Raw genomic sequence first — 14736 nt, forward strand, 5'->3', positions numbered from 1 at the left:
AATGTAAATTTTATGGTGGCAATAATATTAACATGGTTGCTATAGCAACATATATAGTGGCCATATAATTTTGGTCGCTAAATGATATATACGTATAGTGACCATATTTTATTGTTGCTATAGCCTATAGGATATATATTTGGCCACCACATTTTTTGGTTGCTACATAATATACATATAGTGACCGTATATGTTGGTTGATAAATAATATATCTGTTGGTTGCTAAAATATATACATATAGTAACCATATTATTGGTTGCAATAGTTGTTACATGGTTTCGACAATTATTAAATTTACTGACCAATTCAGACCAATAATTAATTGGTTGCATTAATCATTAATGTTTATTTGTAACAGTGGTTGTAAAAAAAAATTAAAATAAAACTAAAGATTGCAAATTTACATATTACCAATCAAATGTGAATATTATAATTTCAATCTACCATACTCAATACAATAATAAATCAATCATTCCAAATAATAAGAAAGATTCCAATAATTATTTCATAATAAATTCCACTTCATAAATTGTTAAGCGACAACAAATATGACGTCCACGATAACGCGTTCTTTCACTTCATCAAATAGTCCAACCTGAAAAAGGGGAAAAAAAAATCAAATAGAAAATAAGAAATCATATGATAGAATCAATTTCAATCATTTGTCACTTAGTAGCACTCATAATTCAATAATGTATATGGGCTCTTGCATAAGTAGCTACTTACGTCGTCCAGTCCATGTGTTTAATGTGATGCATTGCCTGAGAATTATTAGTTAGGACGGAAATTGTAATTCATTTGTTCTACTTCGTATAATAATTGAAGAAGCTTAAAAAATAATTAATACGAAATATTGCATGAAATGGATCAGAACTTTGATTTCAGAAAACTCGCCTAGATTCCAATGCACAATATAGCTGAGCTTGCTCCTCCTGACTCCCTTCATCAATTGACCACCAACCTAGTTACCTGATATAAAGAATTTATCCACAATCAGTAGAAGTACAGAAATAATTTTGACAAACTTTATGGTTCATTTTTATATAACGTACATTCGGTATACCTGGATCTGGATCCACGACAAACAAATCTCGTATAATCGTGAGCAACATCCGGTAAGCGAATACTACTTTCTATGTCAGCTTCTTGCACTAACAAATTAAAAGAGAGAACAAAAATTGAACTGAATATATTTAAAAAAAATTGTAATGATGAGATCAACACATTACCAAATACTGACTCAATATCGTTCAACCAAGAAATTTACTTAACATACCCTCATATGATGTTATGTATAATTCCTGCACATCATAGCAAATAATATTTTCTCCTATTAAACAACAATAAATATATTACATAGAAAAAAAAAAAAATAACACTCTTGAACCTAAATATATGGTACCAAAGAACAAAATTCAATACATTGGACCGACCTTTTTGTGTAGAAGTTTCTTCCAATTGAAATCAATTTCTCATTCAATTCCCACAGTAATGTTTTGAGTAATGTTTTGCGTTCCCAATAGTAATACTTGATCAAAATAAAACGTGTCACATGAATTAGGTCAATAACTTGAATAAATAACTAACATAGTCTTTCTCAAATAACAAAGTCTTCTCACCTCGAATTAGCACCAAAAGCAACATCATAGACCAAAATTTTCTTAGGTAGACAACCACGAATGACACACCTGAAATAAGAATCCATTAGTTTCTTAAGCTTCACCTTCGACCACATTACTTTAAACTTGTTGCTCAATGTGCATAAGACAAATTTCAAATAACTAATGACTCAAATAACTAATGACACAGATAGATGCTAACTATGGACATTAAACTAGAAACCAACGTTATTTGTTGTCACATTTTCTTCAAAAAATCGTAGCAGACCGTACGCTTATCTAAATTGGGAAAACAATATACCAAATAAAAGTTCACAACTTTATCTACAATTGTGATGTGATACCAACCCCCAATTACTAAGATAACACATCAATAACAGTCCGAAAAGTTGAATACAGAAAACTGCCAGAATTGTTTTGGACAAACTTGTTTGCTGTCACAGTTTATTTGAAAAATCATAACAATATGTAGAGTTATCCAAATCGACCAAATAATATACCAAATCAAACCTCAAAACTCAATATACAAAACATCAGAAGACACATAGCCTAAATTATAACTCCAACATAACAAAAACAGCTCCGTATGAAGATTAGGCAAAACTGCCCTGTTTTTAGACAGATTCGCTGTCGTCTGATTCCGACCCCTAAAAGGCTATAACACGTGCTCGAATTGGAAACAAATAAACACTTTCTCACAGTTTTCGAGTCCTCTCCGAGTTTCGAGAAGGAATGATTCCCAAATTCACACTCCAGACCCTTCGATTTTGGCTCCGAAAACAGATGCGTAGCAGATTTTATTTCCCTTTCCGGCGAGCAGGCTGAATTTCATACCAAATTTCGGCGTGCAAATTTTTGTTCATTTTTTAAGATAATAAGCCATGATAAGTAGTGTTTTGCCCAATAGAACTTTTGACAAACACCTGGTGTGCACAATTACATCATAAGAAGAAAAGAAAAAAGGAAAAGGGAAAATGGAGGTGGGAATTGGGTTGGAGTTCGGAGAAGAGGGTTTGTTGTTAGTCATACCGTAACCTCCGCGATCGTTGAGCTTGGCCTGAACGATCATGGTTGAGATGAAGCGGGTGGCCTCATTCGCCTCCTCGAGATGGCGGCTGAGATCGGCAGGGGAGGTCACGAGACGGTTCTCCTCGAATTTCTTCCGGGCTTCGGCGGCGGACTCCCAGAGCATAATGGTGTCGCCGGCAAAAGTCTGACGTGTTGCTCTCAGCACCGCTCTGTATGCCCTGATCGACGAGATTCATTCTCGAAGGTCTCCAAACTATTATTTTTCCTTAAAACCCAAATCTGAAATTATCTTTTCAAATCCCCAATTCTTTTCCTGTAATCAAATCTTCCGAATCTCCTTTATTGAATTCGAAAATTTTCGAATAAGGGTAGGAAGTAGGGCTTGGGGAAATTGGGTGAAATAGGCGAATACTTTTGGGGAAAACAAAAGAGGTAAGATAAGAGGGATTTTGGTGCAAACATAATGAATAAATTAAGAGATAATTTTTTCTTGATTTTCTGCAATATTATGCGAGAATTGGTAGAGATCGAGAGAAAGAGAGCGGAGAGAGTAACAGATGTTTTGTGATGCAGAAACGAAAGAAAGATATGGCTGTATTTTTTCATTATTTGCATTTTCGCCCCCCATCTTTCTTTTATTTTCTTTTCATTTCTTGATTTGGTTAATAACTAAACTAGTGACCAAATCGATTTGATTTCCCAAGTAGATTCATAGTAACCAAATTCAAGTGGTTGTTAGCAACCCAATTAAATGGTTGTTAATAATTAAATTAAAGACTCGTAGCAACCGTAAAAAAAATTGATGTTAAATTGGTCACTATTGACACTAAGTTATAGTGACCATAAAAATTGTCGCTACAAACTTTAACTTTAGTTGCTACAAGATGTCTCACTATTAGTGACCACTTTTAGCTACCAAATGTTCGTTGGTCGCAACAAGATTTAACCCTTCCCACTTTTGCTACAAATTTATGTTTGGTCACTAAATATGAACATTCAGTGACCATTTAGTTATGGTCGCTGAGAATTTGGTCACTGAAACTAGTTTTTCTAGTAGTGGAAAGTGAGTTTCGTCGAAGGTAACATGACGAGATATTATGATTCGGCCAGTGGATCTATCAAGGCAACGATAGCCTTTGTGAGAGGAAGGGTGCCCGAGATAGACACAAGGAGTAGAACAGGGGGCGAGTTTATGTGGTGTGGTGGCGGTGAGGTTGGGATAGCAGAGACAGCCGAATACTCGAAGATGAGGGTATGTAGGTTTGATTAGGTAAAGAGCTTTGTGATGGGTCCGGTTTTGTGTGGTTTTGGTTGGTAAGATATTGAGTAGGTGGGTGGCCATATGAAGGGCTTCGACCCAATAAGTAGGAGGAAGATGAGCCTGAAAGATGAGGGATCCAATCATGTTGGTTATAGTGCGGATCATTCGTTCTGCGTGTTCGTTTTGAGGGGAGGTGTGGGGACACGAAAAACGATTTAGGATGCCGTGTTTAGTAAAGTAGTTTTGAAAATCCGCATTTTTTTAATTCACGACCATTATCACTTTGTAAGGCTTTGAGGGGGTGTTGGAATCGAGTTTTTAGAAGTGTATGAAAATTGACAAAGGTTGTAAAAACGTCAGATTTATTTCGAAGAGGAAAAGTCCATAAATAATGGGTAAAATCATCAACTAAGACAAGAGAGTATTTGAAACCCGTAAAACTAGAGACATGAGAAGTCCATAAATCAGCATGAATAATTTGAAATGGAGCAACAGTAGTAGATTTTTTAGAATAAAATGGTAGACGAAAATATTTGCCTAATTGACAGGCATTACAAAGAGACTCCCTAGGGTCTTTATTATGAGAAAGAAAAGTGCTAGAAAATAAACGGGACATGACGTGTTTGCCGGGATGGCGTAGACGCTGATGGCAAAGAGTTTGAGATGAAGGTGTGGAGACAGTGAGAAAAGCAGCTGGAGGTAAGGTGGGAGGAGGAACGCCAAATGGATATAGGTCACCGGAACTATTGCACCTGAAAATCTCGACTCGACTCCGAAGATCCTTCACAGAAAAACCAAAAGGGTCAAATTCAACCGAACATGAGTTATCGCGGATGAACTTTCGAACAGAGATAAGGTGCTTGATGATATTGGGTGTGACATAGACATTTGTGAGGCGGAAAGGAGTGGTGGGAAGATTTGTGTGGCCTATGTGGGTGATGGGGAGGGTGGAACCATTGCCGACGACGACATGTTTGGGGAAATTACTGCTAGGATTAAAAATAAAATTGAAATTACCTGAGTGTGGTGCCATACGAGAGGTCGCCCCGCTGTCCATAAACCACTGTGACTCCGTAGGCTGCTGAAGTTCACCGTATTCGAACGATTTGTGAGATCCACCACGTTGGGACTATTGTAGGAACTATTGCAATAGTTGATGGAACTGTTAGAGCTGTGGCATGGTTGCTGGTGCGGATGAGCCTGAGTAGGGGCCGAATAGCCCATGTAGGGTTCAGGTCGTCCAGTAAAGTAGGCTTGAGCCGCTGGAGTGGATGGGTGGCCCGATGTATTTGGAGTGGGTCCTAGAATTGACGGGAACGACTGTGGTCCGTAAGGTGCGCGCCAGGGTTGAGATGCGCTATGAGCACTATGGTAGCCGTAGTGCTGCATGGGGTGACGGTTAGTGCCGCGACCTCCCCGACGGTTGGATCGGCCACCCCCCCACTGATAACGCGAAGAACCACCTCCGCGGGAACTGTTGCAGAAACTATTGCAACTATTGGATGGACAGTTTGCGTTGGAGGCGTAGAAAATAGCAGCGGTCTGTTCTGGTTCAGCGAGTCTGGTTTCTTCCATCTGAAGAAGGGATCAAGTCCGTAGAAAAGTTGGAAGGGGATTCTGAAAGGAGATGAAATTGGCGATGGTCCCGTAATTTTTCGGAAGGCCGTGTAGGGTTTGTAGGACGAGTTGTTTGTAGAAGATTGGATTTCCGACATCAGCCAAGCTGTCCGCTGTGGTTTTGATTATTTGGAAATAATTGTGAATGGAGAGAGTGCCTTTCTTGAGGGACTTGAATTTTTCTTCAAGTTGAATGACCCAATAATCTTTATTATCAGTGAAGAGAGTAGAGATGGCGGTCCACAGATCACTGGCGGTGGAGGTTTTGGAGAGAACCATGCTGGACAAATCGTTGGAGATGGTGACGTAGATCCAAGATTGGAGAAGATAGTCGACGCGTTGTCATTCATCGGCTGAAATTGAATCAGGTCGGGTTTTCCATGGAGAAGATCGGAGAGGCAGAAACGACCGACGGTAATTGTGAAAAAATGGCTCCACTTTTGATAGTTGGGATTTTTCAGATCTAGGATAACGGGGATGAGAGATTTAATATTGGAGATGGCATAAGCAATGTGGAAAGGATTGAGAGGGGCGGTAGAAGAAAGAGCTTCGTCGCCGGCCATGGAGAAGAAGATAGGCGACAGTGGCTGAGAAGGGGGGAGAGGTGGTGACGGCTAGGTTAACCTAGGCTTTGATACCATATAGGAGAAATATAGTTGGAGAAAGAGAAAATTATGTCTCTCACGTATATTAATCATATATATAGTTCATGTAGAAAACCCTAACCTATTACACAAGGTAACTATAATAAATAATAATAATAATATATACGTGATATATAATATATAAACACTTGTAATTCCATTATCGTACTTAAACCATCCTCTGTTTCAAGATTTGTTTTTTCAGGCTGAAGAAGAATTCGGATTCCATCATTCAATGGGTGGAATCACTATTCCTTGCAGTGAAGATCTATTTATTGATTTAACATCTCGTTTGAGCAAAACATGATCGATATACATGTTTAGGAGGATCACAATTTTGTAAAATTGGTTTTTCTTGTTTGTTCTCCTTACTCGACAGACATGGTAGTTTATTAAGAAAAACAAATGTATAGAAGCACTGAATTAGAGGATATACCAAAATCTTTGAACCATTTTAAGATGCCAAAGTTTTGTGTGGTTTGAGTTGGAAATACTAATTGATCTATATGAACTCAACAGTATGTTCAAATGAATTATTTGTTCTTTGTTTAACATGTCTTACTTAGTCAAAATTTCCATACCATTTCTCAAGTTTAACCAAGTTCCATATATATTTCTGGGTGAAATACACTTTGCCCCTTCAACTATGAGATGTATCACACTTGCCCACTTCATGTATTCAATGTAACACTTATCCCTTTAACCCTTTTAAATGCTTAATACTTTTAATAACGAATATAAAAATATTTATACCCTTAATTAAATTAGTTAAACACATTTAATCATAGTAGGTACAATTTATAATAAATATATTTTTATATATAGTTAAAATAATAAAATAAACATATTTTTATTCCTAAATTAGGATAATATTCCAACTAAAATTTGAAATAAAACATGTTTTCACTAATTTTTTTTTCTTAAGTAAAATGTATCATAAATATATTTTCTTTTATTTATATGAAAATTAATTTAATTTTTATATTTTATTTCTTAAGAACATAAATTATCAACATTTTCGAACACAGTTATAATAAAATAAGAGTGGTGCTATTTCCACCTTCAAGTTATCTCAATTGACTACCATTTATGTAAAATATCATAAATACCCTTCAAATTTCTAATCCACCACCCTTCCTTATATTCGCTTAATCCTTCTCTGATTTTTTTTTTTTGCAATGAAAATTTATTACAAATATTTAAACATCCATATCAGATGATGACCAGCAGATTAAGTAACTTGTGTTAATGGATCATTTATTCAATTTTGCAGAACAAAAATTGTGAAATTTAAATTTTATATAGTTAGCTGACGGTTGATCCTTCCCAAAATTAATCCTAAAATGGCAAAACAAGATTATAATAATCTTCCGAATCAGTTTCTGGACAACTTGTGAATTTATACAAAATATGAGTGAGAGGAAGAAATGAGTAAAATAGAAAAAATATTAAATTTGTAGGTGCAATAATATATTTCGAGGGTGGAAATAGCACGTCTCTAAAATAATCATATTTCAAATGTTAGTATAAATATATATATATATATATATATATATATATATATATATATATATATATATATATATATATATATATATATATATATATATATATATATATATATATATATATATATATATATATATATACCCCTACATTTAAAAGCATGAATGTTTTTTTGTGATACATATTCTACCCTTATTAGTAAGTTATTATATATCTATGTATATTACATATTGTTATATACGTAAAAATATTATTTAAATTGTAATCAATACATCCAATTAATATATTGGCACCGTACTGCTCTCTCTCGATCTCTCTTTGTTTTTTTAATTTTTTGTTTTATTTTTTATTTAACACATAGACAAAAATAAAGGTTGGGAACTTTGTATTCCATTTATTGGAGAAATCAAATTCGACTAGTATCTATGGGTCATCAGAAAATGATATGTTTCTAGTAATCCGTAAAATATATTTAGTGGCGTGATTTAGTTTCATGATTTACATCTCAAACCTGTAGAATGTTCTTTTTTATTTGATATAAATTTATAACTTTTCTTTATCCAAATATGTAAATTAAATAAACATATTTAATAATAATGAAATTATATGAAAGTTTGATAACCCGTAAAATAAAACTACATTTGATTTAGTATGTATTCGTAATTTTTTTTATGAAAAAATATGATAAGATCAATGATACATTCATAAATGATATGCAAATGACAAAACGCATTAAAATGATATTATAAAAAACAATCACTGAAAATTTTGGTAGTAATATGTCTATTTTAAATTTTTAGCTTATAATTCTTTTGGCAATGAATGAATATGTTGCATTATTCTTATATCATACTCTTTGTTGCATATTGTTTTTTCTACATGTGATTTTATTTATTGCAATTTGTTGAATTTTTTTTTTTTGATATTCGTGATTTCGCTATAAAATTCCGAAAAGGAGTGAAAACATTGTGAAAATTTCCATTATGTCCGAATTTGAATCAAGAGATTATAAATTAATGCAATTTTTGAAATTTCCGAAATGCTTATAATATTATGATCATTGAAAACTCTTGAAATGTCATTCTAAAGAAAAGACATTGTTGAAATTTAATGTATAAAAATAATTACGGTAACAAAAAATGTCACTGAAAAACTCTATTATGAGTTTTATATAAAATACATTTTATTTAATAATTTAAGAAAATAAACTTCAACTTTCGATAAATTATAATATATGAAAAGATTATCATCTATATATAATATAAAAAGAGAATCTATGCCCTCAATGATTGACATGTGGCAAATGATGATGTTATTTGTCAAAATTGCTTAGTTGGAGTTCAATTGATTAGGTGGATTCTTCAATTGATTAGGTGGCATTTTTATTTATGGATGTTGTTAAGTTTTTTCCTATTTTACATTTACACAATCATTTAATAATTATCACATGTATATATATTATTTTCAAAGTTAATATTTTATAAATTCGAAATAAAAAAATCTTATTTATATTTTTAGTATTTCAAAATATATTTATTCAAATAAATTCATGAAACTCAATTGTTTTACGAATATTCAAATAATTTTCATTAAAAAAATATTTTTTTAAATACTAAAATATTAAAATAAAGGAATATGTTGTTGTTTTTTTTTTTTTTTTTTTTAATTTTCAATATTTTAGAATATTCGAATATCTATTCCATTAAAAATAATAATGAAAAAATGTTTTAGTTTTTAATAGAAGTATTTAATAAATAATCCACTATTTTTTTAAATAATTTTTATTATACACGGTGGATTAATTCTTAATGTAGTTGGTTGTATTTTGGAAAACATTATTTAATATATAATAATGCGGTCCGAACTATAGAACTACGGATTATGCAAAAAAAAATTATTAATTATTATTTCAATAAAATATCAAATCACCAATATAAAGGAATCTTTAATATTCCAAGATTCCATCATATCATCTTTGATTGATTTAATTTATATTTTAATTCAAAATTGAATGGTAAAAAATAAAAATCGTATCTTCATATTTAATGTTTTTATATTGCAAGATTTTTTTTCCACAAGTTATATTTTTTTTTTGGGTTGTTTCCTTTATTTGTTTGATTTGATTTCATTAACTAATATAAAAAATATTTTGAATTTTTAATTTTTCCATAGAATTAAGTTCATTTTCAATACTATATAAACCCCTCAATGTTCATTTCATTTTTTTCTACCACCATTCGATTACAAAGTGCACAATATTCGTATTATACACTATTACATTTTTTGTTTATCATTTCTTATAAATTATTATACGTATATATGCATAGTTTTATATTCATAATTATTTTTATATATACATATTAGTACTATTTGTATTTCTTTCTCTTGGGTTTTAATTTTAATATACTTTTTTTATTGTTTTCATGCAGTTTATTAAATAAAGTCGTGCGTACTTTATGATGATCAAAAACATTGTTTGCGCTCAGTCCAAACAATGTGTTCTTTGCAACGCGTATTTTGATCCTAATTTCGATCCATGTATGTGCGTCTCATGTAGGGAATCAATCAAAGTCGTTCCACGCTCTGGATCTTGCATTGTATGTGGGATGACTGAAACGGAAGATTTCAAATCTTTCTTCTGTTGTGGGTTATGCGATGAAGCTTTTATACATGAACGATGTATTCCTACAAATCAGTGTTGGACCAATGGATCCACATGGAGGTGTGATTCATGTGATTGGTTATTTAATATGTGTATGTACCAACCATTTGCAATTCAAGAGAATCTCAATATTGATGATGTTGAAGCGGTGGATAATGGCTCGATATGTTATTTTACAAAAATATTTACACATTATGATATGCACAAACTGGTACGTTATTTATAATATATATTTTTCTTATTCAAAAGATGCGTTTTAATGTGATTATACTTTTATTAACAATTTTCATTTTATTATGTTGTAGTACCTGCGCAAAACTTTCACCGAGACTGCTGGATTGGTTGCCAAGAAATATATCCATGTTGAATACGAAGAGGGTTCGTTGCATAATATATAAAGGGAGAATACACAATTGAAGTTTTGACATTTTCAATTTTGATCCCAAATTTTTTCATATCTTTTATTTGTGGACTTCTTTCCTTAATTATTAATTATTAAATTTTGTCTTATTTATTAATTTACCTTATTTCAAAAAACGATTTTTTATTACATGTTTTTCATTTCATTCAATATGCAAAAACGGATTATGGTAATAAGTTTATGGTAATCAAATAATCACTTTATTTTAATTATGGAAATTTTGTAAATGTCACACGATTTTAGTGATAATATATTCCTTATAGTTAATTAATATTTTCAATTATTAATATGAAAAAGGAAAGATAATCATTCATTGTAATTTTTCATCATACTAAATATAACTATTCATTAATCAATATATGATTTCATGTATTTTTTAAATTGTCTCATCCGATTAATCAATTTATAAAATATATATTAATAATATAAAACATTATGGATGACGTTTGAAGATGGAAAAACACCAATTCAATATTATGGAAAATATATTAATAAAATATTAAAACTCTCTTTAAAACTTGATCTCTCCTTAAATCTTCTCCTTAAAACATAATATATTATATAGATAATGGAAAAACGGCAATTCAATATTATGAAAATATATTAATAAAATATTGGAATATGTGCTTAAAACTTGATCTCTCCTTAAATATCTCCTTAAAACATAATATATTATATAATGTAAATGAACTAATATTTTTTGAACATAATTATTGTAATTTTTCTTTTCCACACGTTTTTAAGAGAGATATATTTCACGGGTGATGTTTTCCATTTACATATTTGAATTTTCTAAAATTTGATATGATATGTTTTTTCAATATCTTAAAATGCATGATTTTTCTTAATTTATGGTAACTCTACAAAATTATGATTCAAAGATTAATTCATTAGTATCACAATCGAATCTTTTAAATGACCAATTTATATTATTGCTATCATTAATTACTCTTTTCTTTTTTTTCATCTTTCATAAAACACTATAAAGAGCCCTTATGCTTCAACACAATCTCTCAAACTTTTTGTAACCCATTGTTGTTCCTTTAGTAGTATTATGTTTTTCATTTTTTACTCAGCATATGTGTGTAATTGTCACTCCTATACTATTGTTATTTTCGATTGATTGCTTTCAATTGGATAAATTCTTTCTAATCTATTAAATATTACATGTTTATTTTTTGCCAGATGAATATGATGTCAATCTGTGAAGATGAATATGATGTCAATCTATGAATCTGAGAAATTTACAAGAGGCCATTTATTGGTTTCAAGGGATTTGAATCATGTCGTTTGCTTACAGACTTAAATCATTTTATTGCGTTTGTATACTTTTCTGCACGTTCGTAATTACAGTATATAGTAAATATTATAAATTTTCTAATTATATGTTCTCCGTATATTAAATTATCATTTCTAATGTTTAGGATTGGAAATAGAGTTGCAAGAAGTCAAAAAACAATACAGTTGGTTGCACGTGGATTAAGAATGGACAATACACCAGCTATATTGGTGGACGAGGATTCTCAAACATTAAGAGATATTACATCGAACAGTGGATGTAACTATTTTTTTTTTTAAATCACACACGGTTGACGAAATAGGTTGTGCGTTGGCAAAAAACGAGACTTCACTGAGTGATGAAAAAATGATTTTTATTTACGGATTCTGAATATGTTTCCAACGACGACAAAAACGACGATTCAATTGATTATGATGGTATTAACGTTTCATACTCTTTAAAACAAAAAACCTTATTATTATATTGTTCATCCATATTATTCCAAATTCTTTTGTTTAGTTTGTTCGGTTTTTTTCTTTCTTTGTTTTAGTTTATTTATTTTGTTTGTTTAGTTCGTAATTTTTGGGTAATTATTGCTTCTTTTTTTTAGTATATATATTTTCTTCTAAGGTTTCATTCCGGCCTTTTTTCTCCCTTTCTACCGTTTTTCATCATCTGTTGTCAATTTCTTCTCGAGAAGTATGTATTGTATTTTTATAAAGATGCGTGGAAGATTAAATAAATAAAGTAATTTATAAAATTAAAATTTATTAAAATAATTAATTCGTAAATGAATCCAATAAAAAATAAAAATTTAGTTAATAATGCATTTTATTAACTAAATAATTCATTAAATACTTAATGGAATAATATTGAAATATATTACTTATATATATATATATACCATTTATTAAATTATTTATGACAATTTAAATATATTTCATTCCATTAATTGACATATTACTATTCCATTAATATCTGTATAATTTTCTAAGATTAAGTATCTAAAAAGGACAACTCAATACTACATTTTATTCCATTAATTGACATATTACCATTTTATTAATATGATTATGCATTAATAAAATAAATTAATGTAAAATTATAAAACAATATAATTACTATAATGAATTAGTGATGATATATTAGCACTCAACATTTCAATGTAGTTAAGTGAAACAAATCAAGAAAAAAAGACGAAAACAATAAGTTTCCAAAACAAAAAAACGACGTGTGGTCCAACTTTACACAAATTAAAAAATGAAATATATAAAATTTTAAATAGCGAAATTGCATATATAACCATATACTAAATGAACTTGATGAAACAATATTAGAAATAATTACAAACATATATAAAGAATAGAAAATTGTTAATTGCATATCATGTTTTAGATTTATCACTTCGATGATGGTCTTTTAAGGAATGAAAAAAATGAGTATTTTTTCTCGCACAATTCATATGAGATGCACGGAATTCTTTCTATTCTTTTGACGCAACCGATGTCGTCACACATAGCACATAGGTCGATGTTATCTATAATATCTATAAAAATAACATAAACAAACAACAAATAACATGTTAGACTAAATACATGTATATGTGTAAATAACCATTAGACACATTCATTATAGTTTAGAAAATAATATACATATTGTAAACTCTTAAATGGTTTGACACGTTTATTACCTCAAGATCAGTGATGACAATTCTTTATAAAAAACATAATACACGTTTGTTTGTTAGATGCACATTTATATTTTTTCATACACAACTTATTTTTTAGGCATGTAATTATGATTGATTTATCAAATATTTTGTTACAATTAAAATAGATTTTTTTCTATAATATACTACAAATTACTCATGTTATATGATATATTGTGATATATTATGGACCATGCATTATAGATTATATTTCCATATGTATTAAATATTGCCTTGGTATTGAATTGGGTGATATATATATATATATATATATATATATATATATATATATATATATATATATATATATATATATATATATATATATATATATATATAATCCTAAAGTTTTAGATTATATAAGTTCAATCTGTGTGTATATATATACACGTATATATCAAAAAAACTTATTCATAAAAACTTATTCATAATTCCAAAATTATTTAATAATTTTTGGAATAATGTTGAATTTTGGAATAACTTTGGCAGTAATTTATGGGTGACGTAATTTTGGATTTGTTTTTTTAATATATTTAGTATTTTATTTAATTACTATATTTAATTGGGGGTAATATATATATATATATATATATATATATATATATATATATATATATATATATATATATATATATATAGAGAGAGAGAGAGAGAGAGAGAGAGAGAGAGAGAGAGATGTATCTATATTTGATAATATATTATTTAAGGTGATTTGATTACTTATTCATTCTATTTGTTCCTTTTTAAATGTTGCCAATGATTTTCGTCAATATATACATATATATATATATATATATATATATATATATAGAGAGAGAGAGAGAGAGAGAGATGTATCTATATTTGATAATATATTATTAATTGGTATTTATTTATTACAGGGTAATTGGCACTTTGCACCCGTAAATTAGATGTCATTGGCACTTTGCACCCTTAAATTGAAACAATAGCATTTTGCACCCTCCAGTTACAATTTACTTGGCACTTTG

The 14736-nt window shown here is 29.9% G+C and overlaps 1 long non-coding RNA gene across 1 annotated transcript; it reads right to left on the minus strand.

Annotated features, from left to right (window-relative positions):
- Positions 1 to 381: 381 nt before the first annotated feature.
- On the minus strand, positions 382 to 1117 carry LOC148770058 (uncharacterized). Its single transcript, XR_016031544.1, has 2 exons — positions 1054 to 1117; positions 382 to 970 (listed from the first exon to the last, which is right to left on the minus strand). It is a non-coding gene; the product is annotated as an uncharacterized LOC148770058 (long non-coding RNA).
- Between the last annotated feature and the right edge of the window lie 13619 nt (positions 1118 to 14736).

This window comes from Erythranthe guttata, chromosome 6, assembly GCF_056151865.1.
Source record: "Erythranthe guttata isolate IM_541 chromosome 6, IM_541, whole genome shotgun sequence".
NCBI classification, from domain to species: domain Eukaryota; kingdom Viridiplantae; phylum Streptophyta; class Magnoliopsida; order Lamiales; family Phrymaceae; genus Erythranthe; species Erythranthe guttata.